Below are 21,204 nucleotides of genomic sequence, written 5' to 3'. Positions count from 1 at the left end.
AGAAGCGGGGTCGGTCGAAGAGGTCAAGGAACTAATGGTCATGGAAAAGTTTATGTCCGTGCTCCCTCCTGAGATCAGGGTGAGGGTAAAGGAGGCGGACATAAAGGACCTGAGGGCCGCAGCCGACCGAGCCGACATGTTAGAAGAAGCCCTACGCCCACGCCGAGAGGGACAGCACCGACCACCCGTATACGTCGGAAACAATAGGACTTATAGAAGGACGGAGGGATGGAGGACAGGAGCGAGTTCTCCCAAGTCCCACCTCTCAAGTTGGGACACCCGAGGATCAAAAGGGGCTGTAGAGCCGATCAAGAAGAACCAAGCGGAGAGCTCGGGAGCTGTTGCTGCAACCAAGGAGTCAACAAGTGGTGCGAGAAAGATACAGGGTGCGACGGCCTCTGGAGGCAGTGCTAAGGCGAGCAGTGGCGGATGGTCTCCGCCGAGGGTCCGCTGCTACAACTGCGGAATAGTCGGACACGTCGCGCGGGAATGCAGACGCCCTAAGCAGCGGGGACACGTTGCTTTAGTGATGTTCGAGGACCAGAGGGCCGAGAGAGTGCGGGATGAACCCGTCCTGGATGGGGAGAAGAAAGTTCACCCATTCGTGTGCCAAGGAACCGTGAGGATGGGGGACGCAGACCCCATCCCAGTGAAGATATTAAGAGACACTGGGGCCGATTTTACCCTGGTGAGTGAAACCCTGTTCCCCGAGGGTTACGAAAGTACCAGTGTGGGGGTGGCAAGTGTGACCACTGTGGGAGGCCCGGTGAGTGTGCCCCTACACCAGGTAACTTTGGATTCCGATTATGGCTGCCAGACCCTAGTGGTGGGAGTCTGTACATCAATGCCCAAGATGGAGGCGCAGGTCATCTTGGGGAATGACGCGTGTGGAGGATATGTCCTTCCGAATCTTGTGAAAGGCGAAGAGTGCCTAGAACAATACAAGGAGACAGGCGGAGAGTTGAACGCCTGTGGGGGCGAGAAGGGAATCGCACCGGTGGCGTTCCCAGTTTGTGCTGTGATACCAAGACAACGCGAAGAACGAGGAGGTTGTGGATCTAATGGGGCTGAGGAGACGTCCGACAGCCTGGGAATAGATCACCTCTTCGTAGGACCCGGAGAACGAGCGGAGGGCGAAGGCAGCCCGAATGGTGAGTTGCAGGTGACCCTCACCAGTTCTCTAGGGGTAGACCGCACTCGTCTTGGACAGTTGCAGCAGGAGGAGTTCCCCGATTTGATTAGTGAGGCCCAAGGAGGACGTGTTGGCCCTGAGAAGGCTACTCATTTTTACCTTCAAGACGGCATGCTGATGAGGCAGTGGAAACCTGTGAGGGTGGAGGCCGGAGAAGAGTCTCTAAGTACGAGGCACCAGGTAGTGTTGCCGGCCCAGTGCAGAGCGGCCGTGTTGGACCTATCGCACTCCGTGGACTCTGCAGGTCACCTGGGAGTAACTAAGACGCTACGAAGGATCAGGGATTACTTTTACTGGCCAGGTATGGACGCCGAGGTGAGGCGCTATTGTAAGACGTGCTTACCATGCCAGAGGGCAGGGAAGAGCCAGTCCGCGATACTGAAGGCCCCATTGATCCCTGTTCCAGCGTTTGGGCCTGCTTTCGAGCGTCTGCTAGTTGACGGGGTGGGTCCTTTGCCAAGGACGAAGAAAGGGAACACCTACCTAATGACGATAATGTGTGCGTCCACCAGGTTTCCGGAAGCCGTCCCGATGCGACGTTTGACGTCGAAAGGAGTAGCCGGCCAACTACAACGATTTTTCTCTTGGGTAGGGATGCCCAAAGAGATCCAGACAGACTGCGGAAGCATATTTCAGTCGAAGTGGTTCCGACAGACGGTGGCAGGATGGGGAGTGACTCAGATTCGATCGTCGCCCTACCGACCGCAGTCGCAGGGGGCGATCGAAAGATTCCACTCCACATTGAAGACTGTGCTGAGAGTGTTCTGCGCAGAACAGGGGGCTGAGTGGGATGAGGCTGTATACCCCGCGTTATTTGCCATACGTAAAGCGGTGGTAGAATCACTAGGATTCTCACCATTCCAGCTAGTGTATGGACACGAGGTGAGAAGTCCCCTGTCCATGCTGAGGGAACAATGGACACCGGGAGCGACCGTGGGAACGGTGAACGAATATGTCCAGAAGTTTAAAGAACGTCTCACTCTAGTGAAGGAACTGGCTGGGAAACACCTGAAGGAGGCGCAACGGAAGATGTCGGAGTGGTACGACAAGAGAGCTACGCAGAGGGATTTCCAGGTCGGGTCCCAAGTAATGGTTTTGCTGCCAGGTAAAGGTAGGGTGACCGAGTCGCGGTTCGAGGGACCATACCAGGTGCTACGGCGGTTGGATCCTGTGTCGTACGAAATTGGGAAGCCGGACAGACCCCGAAAGAAACAGGTATGTCACATGGACCGCCTGAAGCCTTTCTTCACTGTGGAAGGAGGAGCCGCCAGGCAGGAAGGAACGATGACCCGAGAACCCCAGCAGAAGACAGTTCTGTGCGTACAGGTGGACCAAGAACTCCCGGAGGAGGAAGGAAAGTGGTCCAGGGCGGATGGCACCCGTCTCACCAACACTGAGAGTCTGGCAAACATCAAGGACAAGTTGTTACATCTGGAAGGGCAACAGAGAGCGGACCTGACGAACCTGCTGAGAGAGAATGCCTCCCTCTTCACCGACGTGCCCCGACGACACAGGAGTGTGACGCACGAGGTGGAGGTGAGGGACGCCAGGCCCGTCAAACAGAGCGCGTACAGGGTGAGTCCAGAGAAGCGAGAGCTGATGAGAAAGGAGGTGGAGTACCTCCTTGAGAACGACCTTGCGGAGCCCAGTAAAAGTGAGTGGAGTTCCCCATGCTTGTTGGTGAGGAAAAGCGACGGAACATACCGCTTTTGTACAGATTACAGGAGGGTGAACTCCATCACAGTGGCAGATTCTCACCCCATGCCAAGAGTGAGTGATTGCATTGACCAGGTGGGCAGTGCACGGTACGTATCCAAGGTCGATCTTCTTAAGGGGTACTACCAGATCTCCTTGACTCCTGAGGCCAGGAAGATATCAGCTTTCGCAACTCCTGACGGGCTGTACCAGTACAAGGTGTTGCCCTTCGGTATGAAAAACAGCGGCAGCTGCTTCCAGCGAATGATGAACGAGCTGTTAAGGGGTGCCGCAGGCTGCACGGTTTACATCGATGACATCGTCGTGTACGCCGACGATTGGAAGACACATCTGGAGAGACTTGGGGAATTATTCAGAAGGTTAGAGGAGGCTAACTTGACTGTAAATTTGGCCAAGAGTGAGTTTGGGAAAGCTCACTTAGAGTACCTCGGTTTTGTCATCGGCCAAGGTGAAGTCACTCCTGTTGATAACAAAGTAGCAGCCATAAAGGAATACCCCGTGCCCAAGACACGCAAGGAGTTGCTCAGGTACCTCGGAATGATAGGGTACTATCGTGGGTTCTGCCGGAATTTCTCCACGGTAGCGCATCCCCTAACCGAGCAACTCTCCAAGAATGTAAGATAGAGATGGGGAGAGGCCTGCCAAGAGTCTTTTGAAAAGACCAAGAAATTGTTGACGGAGGCCCCAGTATTAATATCTCCAGATTTTTCAGCCGGTTTTATCCTGTACGTGGACGCCAGCGACGTTGGAATAGGGGCCATGTTGGCTCAAGAAAGGAGTGAAGTACATAGGCCAGTAGCGTTCTACTCGAAGAAGTTTGTAAAATACCAGCGGGCCTACAGCACCGTTGAGAAGGAGGCATTGGCGCTAGTTATGGCCCTGAAGCACTTTGATGTATACGTGGGAGGAGGGGCGAGACCTGTTCTGGTATTTACAGATCACAACCCTCTCACATTTTTATACAAGATGAAGAACTCCAACCAACGTCTGACGAGGTGGGCGTTGTTACTGCAAGAATACCGGCTGGAAATCAAGCACATCAAGGGGAAGGACAACGTAGTAGCGGATGCCCTATCCCGCATACACTAACCAGACATGACTCTTATTTTAAGGGGAGGGGTATGTGACGGTGTCCCCCCCCTTATAATTCTCCCACGCCTGCAGTAAGAGTCATGTCCACTTTTCCCAAGCGTTCTCTACGTAGCAGGCTTCAATTTGATATATGGGAGAGAGTGGAGTGTTCTCGGAGAGCCGAGAAATTAGTGAAATAGTAATATTTTGGCCTGTGGTATAGGCCCTTTAGGAAGCCAAGATGGCGCTGGCTTTCCTGATTCCCCGCAAAACTGTGTGACGTCAGTGGCACTGGATTGGTCACCGACAGCAATGTGGCACCGGGAGCCAATGAAAACCTCCCGTGGCGAAAGTGACGTCACGAAGGAAGGGGGTCCGGGCAACGCGCCGCGCTGGCGCCAGCAGTCAGACACGACACGTCAAGGAGGTTGGACGTGCGACGATTGGTCCTGTCAGTTTGACAGTTGTTTCCCGCTCCCGTGGATTTACGCGTCACCTGAAGTCTGCCAGTACTCTGAGAGGTCTTCCCTAGTTCATGTGTTGAACCAGAGAGGGAACTGATTGAGCAACAAGTGCTCCAGTCAGGTACTGTGCAAGAAGAAGAAGTGAAGCCTGTGCAGTGACGTATGTGACGTCTGTGGCAGTTCACCAGTTCGTGACAGCGTAGTGGCTGACAGAGCCACTGGGTAGCTGAGGAAGGAGAGGACTATTGGGGATTCCGGACGACTGCAGCTGAGACGTAGGCGGCAGCCGTTGTTGGGAGAAGTCGACGGCCAGGAGACCGACTCCAACTCTACCAGAAGTCGAGAAGGAGCACGGACCTGCAGAGAAGAGGGCACGGAGACGACGCGCTAAACGGTGGGACGACGAGAGGTTCCGGTAGGACACGACAACGTGTGTGTGGGGGCGTTCCCGACACGAGGACCAGGAGCTACATCTCAACTCTCATCGGAGGATAGGTTGAAGTAGGTGTTTCTAGTTTCCCTCCCCATTTCCCTTTAGTTAGCTATATTCTTCGGCTATATTATCTAGCCTGAGGATTTTATATGTCGTGAGCAAGTCTCACCCGTGTCACAGTAAGGCACCAGTTTGCCGTGTAGTACTATCAAGAGTACTTATAATACTTATGTTGATTGTTGGTGTGTACAGGCACCCGGAACAAGTGATAAATTTACTGTGTTTTGTATATCTTTCTACAGATTTTGATGTGAACATATAATGATAAATTATATATAATATTATGCCAGTATTTGGAAGTTAGGCTACGTGCCCAGAAACTATTTATTTTCCATGTATTGATGTCTGATTTATATACATTATATATGTCTATGTTCATGCAGTGATTAATCATTTGTGAGTACAGTGAATTATTGCGTTATCGCCCACGAGAGAAAGTACTGAAAACTCCAGTGTTAATATTTCATAATATATCGTTGAATGAAGGGCAATGTAAAACCATTACAGTGAGACATTGTAGCATTGATTGTAGAAACGACTGTTTGAGCCCGAGTATAGTGTAACTAAGTAATACGTGCTATTTGTGCCAATATCGAGTGTGCGAGTTTCTAGTAATATTGGAGAACTTAAAGAAACAGCGCGCGTGAATCTAGAAAACAAGCAATAAACTTTCGCGCGGGGCCAGGCGATCAGCTGTTCTTGACACTTGACGAGGAGGGGAGGTGTTGCCACTTAGTGAGTGCATACTATTCGTGGGAACTACCGGCCACGGCCAGGATCAGTCGATTTATTTATTATTGTTTGGCCTTGTGACATCTTCCATGCATTTTAAGTAAAGTACAAAATTACCATTGTGTTTATATCATCCCCTCCATTGATCTTGTGGCTATATTATACTGGAAAGCAAAGAGTGATAAAAGTAAGTACCTGTCTGATTCCTGATCTTTTGAGTGTGACCTTGCCAAGGCTACCACTAATTCAACCAGTCCACTGAGGTGTTACTGGCCACCTAAAACACCAGTTGGCGACCTTGTGGTTAACCGTAGAGCCCGATTGTTGGGGAGGGCACATGACAGTCAAGTGAACGAGTCGTGTTCCCACTCCTTCTCAATCAGAGGCCGGTTGAGATTGACTGGGAGACTCTCCTGGCGTGCAGTGGCGCCGTGAGGATAGAGTGAAGACCCGCAGGGCTACGGTGAGTGACCTTGAGATACGAGCAAGAGTAAGTGTAAACCCCAACAATATATATATATATATATATATATATATATATATATATATATATATATATATATATATATATATATATATATATATATATATATATATATATATATATATATGTATATATATATATATATATATATATATATATATATATATATATATATATATATATATATATATATATATATTGTATGTGTTAATATATTAAATGTTTGTATGTGTTAGCTAGTTTTTGCCCTTATCCGGGTGAGATTTCCCAGAAAGCTAGTGAGAGAAACACGGTTGTCACTTTGGTGATAGTGGACTATAACTAACAAAGGGGGAATTGATAGATCATCCCATAGTAAGGAGAGTGCGGGGAGTCACGGAGGCACGAGAGCGGGTGTGTACTCATCACAACTAGGCAGTGTGAGCCGTACCCCTGAATAAAGGTGACGTTGAATTCCTCTCCCAGAATCAGATGCTTACCAGGGCGATCTAAATAATTGCAAACACTCCAGTGTCCATTGCTGGTCGATCGACAGTAGCAGGAATGTGGCTGTCGAGGTCGGCACTTTGTTCTGTCAGGGAGTGGTTGGGGTTCCTCTGTCCGATGGTAAGCTAGTATCAGGTTGGTTCAAAATAACCAAGTTTCATTGTATAATATCTCCCATCACCCCCTGATATCCCTCCATTACTTCACAGCTTGCCTTCTTTCCTTATTCTTACCTTTGCTTTTCAGATGGGCGAGGGTGTTGTCACCCCCGGGGGGAGTTACCCATAACAACAACTGACTGAGGGGGAATGCAAGCACCTGAGGCAGCCTGCCCACTCTCTCCTGTTTTCTTTGAGGGCGGACTCAGGGAGTCTTAGACTCCCGGGAATGTAACATTCCCCAGTAACAGTCCATAAACAGCACGTTCCAGTTGAACTACATGAATTTTTCCTTTGTTGATTGGTGTGTCGACCTACACATACACCTCCACCATCTCCTAAGCATAGTCATTTGGGAATTGAACGTGGATGTGTTGCTTTGTCTGAAATCCTGGAATTACTAAGCTCGTCCTCACCATGTAAGTGGTGGCACTTTTCTCACGGTAAAGGTTTTCGCAGATTTTTCATTGGCTCTTCAGTCCACCACCTCAAGGGTCCAAGCTAGTGGCTCCTTTCCAATGTTGGGATGCTTCTTACCACTTGATCTCACACCTGCTATGTAACCTGGTTTCAGTTTTCCTTTGCAATCAGCTGCCCGATCACCTGGCTTACCACAGTTGTAACACTTGTGCCCATTTCTGTGGGAGGAGTTTTCCTGCCCCCTCCCCTCCCTGACACACCAGTCTTAGGCTTAGCTCTCTCACCACTACCACTAGCATGATGCTTCTCGTGTGGCTTCGCCCCTTTCACCTGTCTCCTGGCCCCAGCCCACAGATCAGCTTGCTTGGCCAGAGACAGATTTGACATAACTTCCTGCTCTTTGAGCTTGATGTGGAGAGACGATTCATATGCTTCTAAGAACTGTTTGCGAATCATCAGTTGCTAGAACGCTCTGCTCTCAGGAGCAGTCTCCATAAGTTCACAGTAATGATTTAGACTCGACTATAACTGCTGTAACTGTAGCACATATGTATTCCCCTTGTGCAATTGAGCCCTACGGAAATTCTCTAGCATCCGGTCTGCGGTGATGCCAGAACCATTCAGCAGCGCTGTTTTCAATGCCTCGTAATCTCCGCGCTGGTGCGGACCCAGACTGTGGTAGATGGTTAGTGCCCTACCCTTTAACAACGCTCTAAGAGCGAGTGCCCACTTTGATTTTTGCCCACCCGCAATCAGCGGCGTGACTTTCGAAACGCTTGATGTATGCATCCATCGAGTCGCCCGTCTCATCAAAGTTAGCTAGTTTGGGTAGTTTGACAGTCCTACCTTGTTCAACGTTCGGCTCTGTCGACCGACCACTCGTCTGGTCATCCTGCCTCGCTTGCGACTGCAGTTGAGCTATGCGTTCACTTCTCTCACTGTTCCGCTGATCAGTTCAGAGTTTAATAGCTTGCAGAATCGAGCTATTAGCTCCAGGACCCCGCCTTTTCTAACCAATTTATTTTTCCTCTGTTGTCTACTACATATATTTCTCTCTAACACACATCCCCAGAAAGCAGCCCGTAACAGCTGTCTAACTCCCAGGTACCTATTTACTGCTAGGTGAACAGGGGCACCAGGGTGAAAGAAACTTTGCCCATTTGTTTCTGCCTCTGCCTTGGATCGAACCCGGGCCCTTAGCATTAAGACCCAAGAGCCCTGTCCACTCAGCCACGAGCCCTCTCCCTCCCCCCCTCCTGCGTGGGCTCGCGATGGGCCCCTATGTGTACACTCCAAATAGTGCTTGCGGGGGTTGAGCTCTGGCTCTTTGGTCCCGCCTCTCAACCGTCAATCAACTGATGTACAGATTCCTGAGCCCTCTGAACTCTATCATATCTACATTTGAAAATGTGTATGGAGTCAGCCTCCACCACATCACTGCCTAATGCATTCCATTTGTTAACTACTCTGACACTGAAAAAGTTTTTTCTAACGTCCCTGTGGCTCATTTGGGTACTCAGTCTCCACCTGTGTCCTCTTGTTCACCTACCACCCGTGTTAAACGGTCAGCCTCGCGTATGCTGCAGATGTAATATCAACTCCTAGATCATTTTCTTTGTCCGTTTCATGAAGTACTTCATCTCTCATTCTGTATCCAGTACCTGGCCTCCTATATCCACCGCCTAATTTCATTGCCTTACATTTATTCGGATTGAACTTTAGTAGCCATTTGTTGGACCATTCATTTAGTCCGTCTAGGTCATCTTGTAGCCTCCTACTATCTTCCACTGTTTTAATCCTCCTCATAATTTTTGCATCATCAGAAAACAATGAGAGAAACGATTCTATACCCTCTGGGAGATCATTTACATATATCAGAAACCGTATTGGTCCAAGGACTGAACCCCGCGGGACTCCACTGGTGACGCCTCGCCAATCTGAGCATTCCCCCCTCACAGTGACTCGCTGTCTTCTGTTGCTTAGGTACTCCCTTATCCAATGGAGTACCTTCCCTTTCACTCCTGACTACATCTCCAGCTTTTTCGCTATCCTCTTGTGTGGTACTGTGTCTAAGGCTCTCTGGCAATCCATAAATATGCAGCCTGTCCACCTCTCTCTTTCTTGTCTAATTTTTGTTGCCTGGTCGTAGAATTCAATTAACCCTGTGAGGCAGGACTTGCCATCCCTGAACCCCATGATGATGCTGTGTTACAAAGTTCTATCGGTCCAGATGTTCCACTATTTTTTTTGCACAATCTTCTCCTTCAGCTTGCATGGCATGCTAGTTAGGGACACTGACCTGTAGTTCAGTGCCTCCTGTCTATCCCCCTTCTTGTATATCGGGACTATATTAACCATCTTCCAGATTTTTGGCAGTTCACCTGTTACCAGTGATTCGTTATACACTATGAAGAGTGGCAGGCACAGTGCTTCTGCTCCTTCCCTTAGTATCCAAGGGTAGATTCCATCTGGGCCTATAGTTATTGTTACATCTAACTCTAGCAAAAGCTTCCTCATATCCCCCACTGGTAATCTCAAACTCTTCTAGTGGATCATGGTTAATTACTCCCTCTCTTATCTCTGGAAATTCTCCTTGCTCTAAAGTGAAGACCTGAAATTTCTTATTCAGTTCCTCGTACACTTCCTTGTCGTTTGTAGTAAATCCGTCTGCCTCTAACCTTAATTTCATTACCTGCTCCTTTACTGTTTTTTTCTCCTGATGTGGCTGTGCAGCAATTTAGGTTGAGTCTTTGCCTTGCTTGCGATGTCATTTTCGTATTGCCCTTCTGCCTCTCTTATCAACCTGACATATTCATTCCTGGCACCCTGGTATCTTTCTCTGCTCTCAAGTGTCCTGTTATTTCTATAGTTTCTCCACGCCGTTTTAATTTGCTGCTTAGCTAGCCTACATCTCTGATTACACCATGGGTTTCTCATCTGCATTTCGTTGTTTTCCTTTAGGATCGAGACAAACTTATCTACTGCCTCCTTACCCTTCAGCGTGATATAGTCCATCATGTCTTGGGCCATCTTTCCCCTGAGCTGTTTCCCATGTTATATCTGTTAGGAATTTTCTTATCTCCTCATAGTTTCCCTTTCGGAATGCCAGTCTTTTGTTTTCAGTACCCCTCTTTGAGTTCAATAACCTTTCTACAACCAAATACTCAAACACCAGTACACTGTGGTCGCTCATTCCTACTGGGGTCTCAAAGCCGATTTCTCTTATGTCGGAGTCATTCAGAGTGAAGACTAGGTCGAGTCTCGCTGGTTCATCGTTTCCTCTCATCCTTGTGGGTTCCCTGACCTCTGGCTTAAAAAGTTTCTAGTCGCCACCTCCAATAGTTTGGCTCTCCACGTATCCTCACCTCCAAGTAGTTCCTTGTTTTCCCTGTCTATCCTTCCATGATTGAAATCCTCCATGATGAGCAGATGGGATCTATTTCTACAGGCAGCAGAGGCTGCCCAATCAATTACAGTGATAACTGCCATGTTGCTGTTGTCATACTCTTAACTGGGTCTTATGTCATTTGGTGGAGGGTTATATATCACTGCTACTACTATTCTTGGTCCTCCCTTTGTCAAGGTGCCTGTTATGTAGTCTCTGAATCCCTCACAGCAAGGGATAGCCATCTCATTGAAACCCCATTCCTTTCTCATTAGTAGGGCCACTCCGCCTCCTCCCCTACCTTCCCTCTCTTTCCTTATTACTGTGTACTCCTGGGAAAACACGGCATTTGTTATGATTCCTGAGAGTTCTGTTTCAGTGAGTCTGATTACATTTAGGTTCACTTCTTGTGCTCTTTCACTTAGTTCACTTGCCATGCTTGTAATCCCATCTATGTTCGAGTACAATACCCTGAAATTGACTCTCTTCTGCCCTTCCTCTGGGGGGAACCTGTGGGATCTGGGGTGTGTGGGGGCTGGGAGAATGATGGAGGAGGAAGTGGAGAGGGGAAGGGATGGGGCTTGGTGGGGGAGAGGGGTTGGGTAGTGGGGGGTGAGAGGGGGAGGGTTGGGGGGGAGAGTGAGAGGGGGAGGGTTAGGGGGTGAGAGAGGGGAGTGTTGAGGGTGTGGGAGATGGGAAGGCTGGGGGGGGGCATTGGGGAAGGAAGGGCTTGGGAGGCATGGGGGGAGGAAGGGCTTGGGGGGATGGGGGCTTGGGGGGGCAGAAGAGGGGGGAGGGCTTGGCTGGGGGGCGTGGGGGAAAAGGAAAGGCTGATGGGAGGTGAAGAAGAGGTGAGGGTTTAGTGGGAGTGGTGAACAAGGGAAGGCTTAGGGGGGGGCGAATTAGGGGCTTAGTGGGGTGGGGGGGGGGAGAATGAAGATCTTGGGGGTGGGGAAGATAGGAGGGTATGTGGGAGAAGGGAGGGCTTGGGGGTGGGGGAAAAGGGAGGTCCTGGGGAGGGGGGAGGGTGCCTTAGGTGGGCACTTAGTGGGGGGGCTGTCAGGGGATGAGGCAGGTAGGGTGTCTATTGGGTAGAATGTGGGGGTGGTGCTCCACTCCCTGTGGCTGTTGAACTGTTTGTGGAGGGTTCCCCACTCCCTTCCGGGATTGTAGGGTTCAGGGTTGTGGTTCTCTGATTCCTTTCTCTCTCCCCATGGGTCTGCTGCCCTTACTCTCTCGTCCCTTGTCATATCCCTCTGCAGGAATACTTTTTTGAAATTCTGTACATTTGCTAGACCACTCTTCCTTGCTAGCAGGTCCTCTTTCGTGTTCTCGCTCATGAATATCACCTTTATCAATTGGTCTCTGTCCTTGTTGTACTTTCCAAGCCCGAAAACCTTTTCAATATTTTGGTTAGCCCTCTCCATCTGTACCTTATTAACGATCTCGGTAACTATGGTTTTGTCCTTGTCTCTCTGCTCTGCTGGGCTGGTCCCTGTTTGCTTCTTAATGCTGTTGCCACGTTTGTGGTAGAAAATAATATAAAAAAAAAATAAACTACTACTTCTCTTTTTCTCTCTCTCAGCCGGCTAGTACATCCAGCTGCTTCCTGAAAAGAAGCCACTTCCATGGTAATTTCCCTTACTGCAGACCTAGCTTCAAGGTTCTTTTTAAACAATTATGCAAATGAGGGTTGTATTGTAAGATTCCCCTCAACAGGAACATTACCATCTCCCTGTGGGATGGTTTGCGTCTGGTGAGGGGTAGGATTTTCTTTCAGGCTTTTTATTTCATTCTTTGCTGCCTTCAGCTCATCCTGCAGGATGGATACTGTCTCCTTCATAACCCTCAGTCCTTCCCTGAATTCACTCCACATGTGTTCAATTGTATCCCTGAACCAAGCTACCTGTCCCTTCCCTTCCTCTGAGCTTGTTCCTGCCGTGGTTGTTCTCCTGCGTTTGTCACCTCCAGTTTGTCTCTGCCATGTTTTTCCTATGAGAGAGAGAGAGAGAGAGAGAGAGAGAGAGAGAGAGAGAGAGAGAGAGAGAGAGAGAGAGAGAGAGAGAGAGAGAGAGAGAGAGAGAGAGAGAGAGAGCGAGAGAGAGCGTGCATGTGTGTGTGTGTGTGTGTGTGTGTGTGTGTGTGTGTGTGTGTGTGTGTGTGTGTGTGTGTGTGTGTGTGTGTGTGTGTGTGTGTGTGTGTGTGTGTGTGTAGATGTGTGTGTGTGTGTGTGTGTGTGTGTGTACTCACCTAATTGTACTCACCTAATTGTGCTTGCGGGGGTTGAGCTTTGGCTCTTTGGTCCCGCCTCTCAACCGTCAATCAACTGGTATACAGATTCCTGAGCTTACTGGGCTCTATCATATCTACATTTGAAACTGTGTATGGAGTCAGCCTCCACCACATCACTTCCTAGTGCATTCCATTTACTAACTAGTATGACACTGAAAAAGTTCTTTCTAATGTCTCTGTGGCTCATGTGGGTACTCAGCTTTCACCTGTGTCCCCTTGTTCGCGTCCCTCCAGTGTTGAATAGTTCATCCTTGTTTACCCGGTCGATTCCCCTGAGGATTTTGTTGGTTGTGATCATGTCCTCCCTTACTCTTCTGTCTTCCAGTGTCGTACGGTGCATTTCCCGCAGCCTTTCCTCATAACTCATGCCTCTTAGTTCTGGGACTAGTCTAGTAGCATACCTTTGGACTTTTTCCAGCTTTGTCTTGTGCTTGACAAGGTACGGGCTCCATGCTGGGGCCGCATACTCCAGGATTGGTCTTACATATGTGGTGTACAAGATTCTGAATGATTCCTTACACAGGTTCCTGAACGCCGTTCTGATGTTAGCCAGCCTCGCATATGCCGCAGACGTTATTCCCTTTATGTGGGCTTCAGGAGACAGGTTTGGTGTGATATCAACTCCTAGATCTTTCTCTCTGTCTGTTTCATTAAGTACTTCATCTCCTATTCTGTATCCTGTGTCTGGCCTCCTGTTTCCACTGCCTAGTTTCATTACTTTGCATTTACTCGGGTTGAACTTCAACAGCCATTTGTTGGACCATTCACTCAGTCTATCTAGGTCATCTTGTAGCCTCCTACTATCATCCTCAGTTTCAATCCTCCTCATAATTTTTGCATCGTCGGCAAACATTGAGAGGAACGAATCTATACCCTCTGGGAGATCATTTACATATACCAGAAACAGTATAGGTCCAAGGACTGACCCCTGCGGGACTCCACTTGTAACGTCTCGCTAATCTGAGACCTCTCCCCTCACGCAGACTCGTTGTCTCCTGTTGCTTAGGTACTCCTCTATGCACCGGAGTACCTTCCCTTTCACTCCAGCCTGCATCTCCAACTTTCGCACTAGCCTCTTGTGGTGCACTGTATCAAAGGCTTTCTGACAATCCAAAAATATGCAGTCTGCCCACCCTTCTCTTTCTTGCCTTATTTTTGTTGCCTGGTCGTAGAATTCAAATAACCCTGTGAGGCAGGACCTGCCATCCCTGAACCCATGTTGATGCTGTGTTACAAAGTTCCTTCACTCCAGATGCTCCACTAGATTTTTTCGCACAATCTTCTCCATCAGCTTGCATGGTATGCAGGTTAGGGACACTGACCTGTAGTTCAGTGCCTCCTGTCTATCCCCTTTCTTGTATATCGGGACTACGTTAGCTGCTTTCGAAATATCTGGCAGTTCCCCTGTTGCCAGTGATTTGTTATACACTATGGAGAGTGGTAGGCACAGTTCTCTTGTTCCTTCCTTTAGAACCCAAGGGGAGATTTCGTCTGGGCCTATAGCCTTTGTCACATCCAACTCTAGTAAACACTTCCTTACTTCCCCGCTGGTAGTCTCATAGTCTTCCAGTGGTTCCTGGTTAGCTATTCCCTCTCTTACCTCTGGAATTTCTCCTTGCTCTAAGGTGAAGACCTCCTGGAATTTCTTATTCAACTCCTCACACACTTCCTTGTCATTTGTAGTGAATCCTTCCGCCCCTATCCTTAATTTCATAACCTGTTCCTTTACTATTGTTTTTCTCCTGATGTGGCTATGCAACAATTTAGGCTGAGTCTTTGCCTTGCTTGCGATGTCATTTTCGTATTGTCTTTCTGCCTCTCTTCTCATCCTGACATATTCATTCCTGGCATTCTGGTATCTTTCTCTGCTCTCCGGTGTCCTGTTATTCCTATAGTTTCTCCATGTCCTTTTACTTTGCTGCTTAGCTAGCCTACATCTCTGATTAAACCATGGGTTTCTCATTTTCATTTCTCTGTTTTCCTTTTGGACTGGGACAAACTTGTTTGCTGCGTCCTTGCACTTCTGCGTGATGTAATCCATCATATCTTGGGCCGTCTTTCCCCTGAGCTCTGTTTCCCATGCTATATCTGTTAGGAATTTTCTTATCCCCTCATAGTTTCCCTTTCGGTATGCTAACCTTTTGGTTTAGGTATCCCTCCTCGAGTTCAATAACCCTTCTTCAATCAAGTACTCAAACACCAGTACACTGTGGTCGTTCATTCCTACTGGGTCCTCAAAACCGATTTCTCTTATGTCGGAGTCGTTCAGAGTGAAGACTAGGTCGAGTCTCGCTGGTTCGTCATTGCCTCTCATCCTTGTGGGTTCTCCGACATGCTGGGTTAAAAAGTTGCTTGTCACCACCTCCAGTAGTTTGGCTCTCCACGTATCCTCGCCTCCATGTGGTTCCTTGTTCTCCCAGTCAATCCTTCCGTGATTGAAGTCCCCCATGATGAGCAGGTGGGATCTATTTCTACAGGCAGCAGAGGCTGCCCTCTCAATTATAGTGTTAACTGCCATGTTGTTGTTGTCATACTCTTGACTGGGTCTCCTGTCATTTGGTGGAGGGTTGTATATTACTGCTACTACTACCTTTATTATCCAAGGGAAGATTCCATCTGGGCCTATAGCCTTTGTCACGTCCAACTCTAGTAAACACTTCCATACTTCCCTGCTGGTAATCTCAAACACTTCCATTGGTTCCTGGTTAACTATTCCCTCTCTTATCTCTGGAATTTCTCCTTGCTCTAAGGTGAAGACCTCCTGGAATTTCTAATTCAGTTCCTCACACACTTCCTTGTCGTTTGTAGTGAATCCTTCTGCCTCTATCCTTAATTTCATTACTTGTTCCTTTACTGTTGTTTTTCTCCTGATGTCTCTGTGCAACATTTTAGGCTGAGTCTTTGCCTTGCTTGCGATGTCATTTTCGTATGTGTGTGTGTATGTGTGTGTGTGTATGTGTGTGTGTGTGTGTGTGTGTGTGTGTGTGTGTGTGTGTGTGTGTGTGTGTGTGTGTGTGTGTGTGTGTGTGTGTGTGTGTGTGTGTGTGTGTGTGAGTGTGTGTGTGTACTCTCCTCTCCTAGTTGTGCTTATGGGGGTTTACCTCTGGCTCTCTGGTCCCGCCTCTCAACTGTCAATCAACTGGTGTACAGGTTCTTGGGCCTATTGGGCTCTATCATATCTACATTTTAAACTGTGAATGCAGTCAGCCTCCACCACATCGCTGCCTAATGCATTCCACTTGTTATCTACTCTGACACTGAAAAAGTTCTTTCTAACGTCCCTGTGGCTTATTTGGGTACACAATCTCAACCTGTGTTCCCTTCTTCGCGTACCACCCATGTTAAAAAGTTTATCCTTATCTACTCTCTCATTACGCTGAGAATTTTGTAGGAAGTGATCATGTCTCTCCGTACTCTTCTGTCTTCCAGTGTCGTGAAGTGCATCTCATGCAGCCTTTCCTCGTAACTCATGCCCTATGAGGCAGGAGTTATTATTACACACACACACACCTCGTGTGTGTGTAGGGGGGGGGGACTTTAGGAAAATTATTGATAAATATTTTTCAGGCTTTATTTTTTGGATACTTTATTAATAAAATTAGTTTAATTGGTTATTACATAATGGACTCATAAACAACGGCAATTACATAACAATATTTCATCTCAAGCTTGTTGACGTGCCCAGGACAACATGTGTAAATTTAACAATGCTACAATAGCTTTTATTTAATTTATAACTGTTCGAATTATTTCACAGAGGCCAAACATGTGTGCAAGTATATATAAACATGCAAGTATATATAAACATGCAAGTATATATAAACATGCAAGTATATATAAAACATTAGTAAGCTACACAATATGTATGGAGACTAAACCACACACCAGAAGATGAGGAGACGTCATCTCCTCATCTTCTGGTGTGTGGTTTTGTCTCCATATCTTCAGCCACGTTATTGTGGTCCTTACATTTACCACCCCATTTTTGGAGGACGGGCTGTATTGTGACTCATCGTCTGCAATATGAATGGATTATGTTTGGATAAAAATAAAGTAATTACGAATTAACAACAACTTTAAAAAGAGACGTATATTCGTATATTCCCACGTATATTATATATACGAATCATCCTATAGATGGAAAGTTGCAACAGTGGTCTATTTCACAGTTCCTATTTAATTTCAGTTTTCCTTCCAATTTCTCCCCATGGACCACAGGCCTCGGATCCTATAGGAGGAGAGTGGCAACGGTGGTCTATTTCACTGTATTCATTTAATTTGAAATTTTTTGTGTGTGGCAGCCGCACATTTTCTCTGGGCTCGAACTTGCTATTAGTGATCACCAGTTCGTCACTACTAATTCTCCCACGACTTCTCTAGAAGAATTGTAACTTGGAAATCCAAGGGTTGGCAAGCTATCTGAACTTTTAACCAGTTTTACACAATTCCTGGGAACTCCCACGGCTGGAGCAGATATGATTTATTTTACCCATGCACAACTTCTTCCTTATTTCATCATAAACTAACATTTTTATTACATATTCAATGATAGTGAGTATAATAATAATAATAGCTCTCCTCCATCGTCCATGGACTGGTACAGATTCCCTTTTCCCCACCAGACCTGTGTTTTCTGCACATATTTTTTGAGCCATTGTTTGCCTCATAGTGATTTACTGGCTCAATGATCGACATTTTGAACAAAGAATCACACATGGCATCTGATATAACAAAAATTATTTCAACATCATGACCATAGAAATTTTCTGCGCCGTCTAACCTGCGCGCGTCGGTAAGGAAATAATCATCTCCACTGTTGGGATCTCTGTACCAGGGTCCTCCGAACCTGTGCGGGTCATAGCGCTCCAGGGGAAGGTCTTGAGTTGTTATCAGGAGTCTTGAGGCACTTTTAGTTCTAAATTCAACAACTTCGACGAAATAGATGTTGAAATTATGTAGCATCTTCAGTAAATGCCAGAAATTGGCCTTAAGGCTCACATTTCCATACCAGTTATTCTGCCCATTATCTGGGACGTCAATACCATACCAGAGGCCCTTTAAGCCAGGAAGATATGGCAAGCCAGGTAGATTTTTCGTCAGATGTGTGTGTGTTCTTTCTGTTAAGGCATTTGGAATCATTTGTTCCTTCCTCCACACTTCATCAAAATCGTCCCAGTGCATAGTTCTTACTACATTTTCAAAAGAACAATATGAATTCGTGCTATCACGTGCGAGCGAGTAAAGAGAAGATGGTTTCCAGCAGGTGTAGGATGGGTAACTATCACGAACCTCACAGAGAATCTTGTCCTTAAATTCTGCCATTATTATTTTCAATCTTCTTGAATGATGTTTCAACTGACTGGGTTATTACCACGCAATTCTGATCTGGAAACATAAGAATAAAAGTTAGAAAATTACTCGTACTTGCACAAATATTAAGATTCAGTTCATTAGTTTTTCAATCGTTCATATAAAGAAGATGAGAAACGCTTCTAAGCGTCAGACCATTAATAAAAAATGAATTTTGGAGAATTGATATTTTCATTACCACCGACAGTGAAGAAAAACATAAGAAATATTGAAAAAATTAAAATTTGTGTTAGAATTATTAATCTTACTTACATATATATATATATATATATATATATATATATATATATATATATATATATATATATATATATATATATATATATATATATATATATATATATATATATATATATATATATATATATATATATATATATATATATATATCGTACCTAGTAGCCAGAACTCACTTTTTGGCCTACTATGCATGGCCCGATTTGCCTAATAAGACAAGTTTTCCTGAATTAATATATTTTTTCTAATTTTTTTCTTATGAAATGATAAAGCTACCCATTTCATTATGTATGAGGTCAATTTTTTTTTATTGGAGTTAAAATTAACGTAGATATATGACCGAACCTACCCAACCCAACCTAACCTATCTTTATAGGTTAGGTTTGGTTAGGTAGCCTAAAAAGTTAGGTTAGGTTAGGTAGGTTAGGTAGTCGAAAAACAATTAATTCATGAAAACTTGGCTTATTAGGCAAATCGGGCCTTGCATAGTAGGCTGATAAGTGCGTTCTGGCTACTAGGTACGACATATATATATATATGTCGTACCTAGTAGCCAGAACGCACTTCTCAGCCTACTATGCAAGGCCCGATTTGCCTAATAAGCCAAGTTTTTATGAATTAATTGTTTTTCGACTACCTAACCTATCTAACCTAACCTAACTTTTTCGGCTACCTAACCTGACCTAACCTATAAAGATAGGTTAGGTTAGGTTAGGTTAGGTTAGGTAGGGTTGGTTAGGTTCGGTCATATATCACGTTAATTTTAACTCCAATAAAAAAAATTGACCTCATACATAATGAAATTGGTAGCTTTATCATTTCATAAGAAAAAAATAGAGAAAATATATTAATTCAGGAAAACTTGGCTTATTAGGCAAATCGGGCCTTGCATAGTAGGCTGAGAAGTGCGTTCTGGCAACTAGGTACGATATATATATATTATATATATATATATATATATATATATATATATATATACTATATATATATATATATATATATATATATATATATATATATATATATATATATATATATATATATATATATATATATATATATATATATATATATATATATATATATATAGACACACACACCTTCCTTATCCTTCAGCACCTTCCCTTCACTACCTTCCCTACCCTTTAACACCTTCCTTACCCATCACTACTTTCCCTGCACTTCACCTCCTTCCCTACTCTTCACCATCTTTCCTACTCTTCACAATTTTCCCTACCCTTCACCACATTCCCTACACTTCACCACATTCCCTACCCTTTACCACTTTCCTTACCTTTCACCACTGTCCCCACACTTCACCACCTCCCCTACCATTCACCACCTTCCCTTCCCTTCCCTTCCCCACCTTCCCTATCCTCCCTATCTTTCACCACTGTCTCTACCCTTCATCACATTTCCTACTCTTCACTACGTTTCCTACCCCTCACCACCTTCCCTACCATTCCCCTACCCTTCACCACCTCCCCTACCCTTCACCACCTTCCCTACCCTTCACCACCTTCCCTTCACCACCTCTACTACCCTTAACCACCTTCCCTACTCTTCACCACCTCCCCTACCCTTCACCACCTCCCCTACCCTTCACCACCATATTCACTACATTTACTTGCTTCCTTACCCTTCGCCGCCATTCTGTTGAACATAAAATGCCTAATGCATCTTTGTGATCAAAGAGTCTGATATATAACGAGATAGTTAAACAAAATTAGAAGGTTTGGAATGTTGACAGATCATGTTGGGGCAAAATTATAGGAAGTCTGGTTCCTAGTTCGCACACGGAAATACTGCCTTCCCCGACCAGGAGGCATAGCAGCCAGTCTACTCCCTCTATATAAACGAGGGACAATACACTCCCTCTATATACACGAGGGACAACACTCTCCCTCTATACGAGGGACAACACTCTCCCTCTATACGAGGAACAACACTCCCTCTATATACACGAGGGAGAAGCCTAGCCGACCTCTCACCGTGGTCAAAAGAGAACATGATAAACACCACAGGATAACTGGTAGCTGTTAACTGATACGTGTCCAACTGTGTTGTGATTCATACCTCGAACTGCGAGCAGCGGCGTCAACAGCCTGGTTGACCAGACCGCCAACCAAGAGACCGTACCGCGGGACATTGATCCCCGGAACCAACACAGATTAATGAAAGAAGGCATTAGGCAGTGCATATACAGACCTCACCTCTCCGTATAGGTAAGTACTTATTAGTTCTTTAATAATTAAACAATAGTAGAATGACCAGTTACAATATTTTTTGTATATAAATACTTACTTATAAAGGAAACTTGTGCGGTCAACGGGATGAATGACTTTCTGTTGCGGCGACGAAGCCAGACGACGGAGAGTGAGAGTGACGCGGGATCCTCGCCGTGCAGCGCCCAGGCTCAGACTGAGCCCAGAAGCAGACTCGGGACATATATATCGTATGGTCTTGCGAAACATGGTGCAATACCCGATGCTCGCTTCTTTAATGCTTGCTGCAATATTATGATGGCTAGACTGGCATTATCTGTGTGAGCAGTTAGCTAATTATTGATAAAGTTTCGTTGAATGGTAAATACATTTATAGTCCCATTATCATTATGCTATTTTGAACAGGTTCTGACAGGATGTTGTGTGTATCTGGGTACTGGGGGCGTTGGTCTGGGGGCTGGGGCCGGGGCTGGGTACTG

The 21,204-nt window shown here is 46.1% G+C and overlaps 1 long non-coding RNA gene across 1 annotated transcript; it reads right to left on the bottom strand.

Annotated features, from left to right (window-relative positions):
- Positions 1-16,450: 16,450 nt before the first annotated feature.
- Positions 16,451-20,990, bottom strand: LOC138351360 (uncharacterized). Its single transcript, XR_011222452.1, has 2 exons — positions 20,805-20,990; positions 16,451-18,278 (listed from the first exon to the last, which is right to left on the bottom strand). It is a non-coding gene; the product is annotated as an uncharacterized lncRNA (long non-coding RNA).
- Between the last annotated feature and the right edge of the window lie 214 nt (positions 20,991-21,204).

Source organism: Procambarus clarkii, chromosome 49 (assembly GCF_040958095.1).
Source record: "Procambarus clarkii isolate CNS0578487 chromosome 49, FALCON_Pclarkii_2.0, whole genome shotgun sequence".
Lineage (NCBI taxonomy): Eukaryota > Metazoa > Arthropoda > Malacostraca > Decapoda > Cambaridae > Procambarus > Procambarus clarkii.
This window is presented reverse-complemented; position numbering and strand designations above follow the sequence as displayed.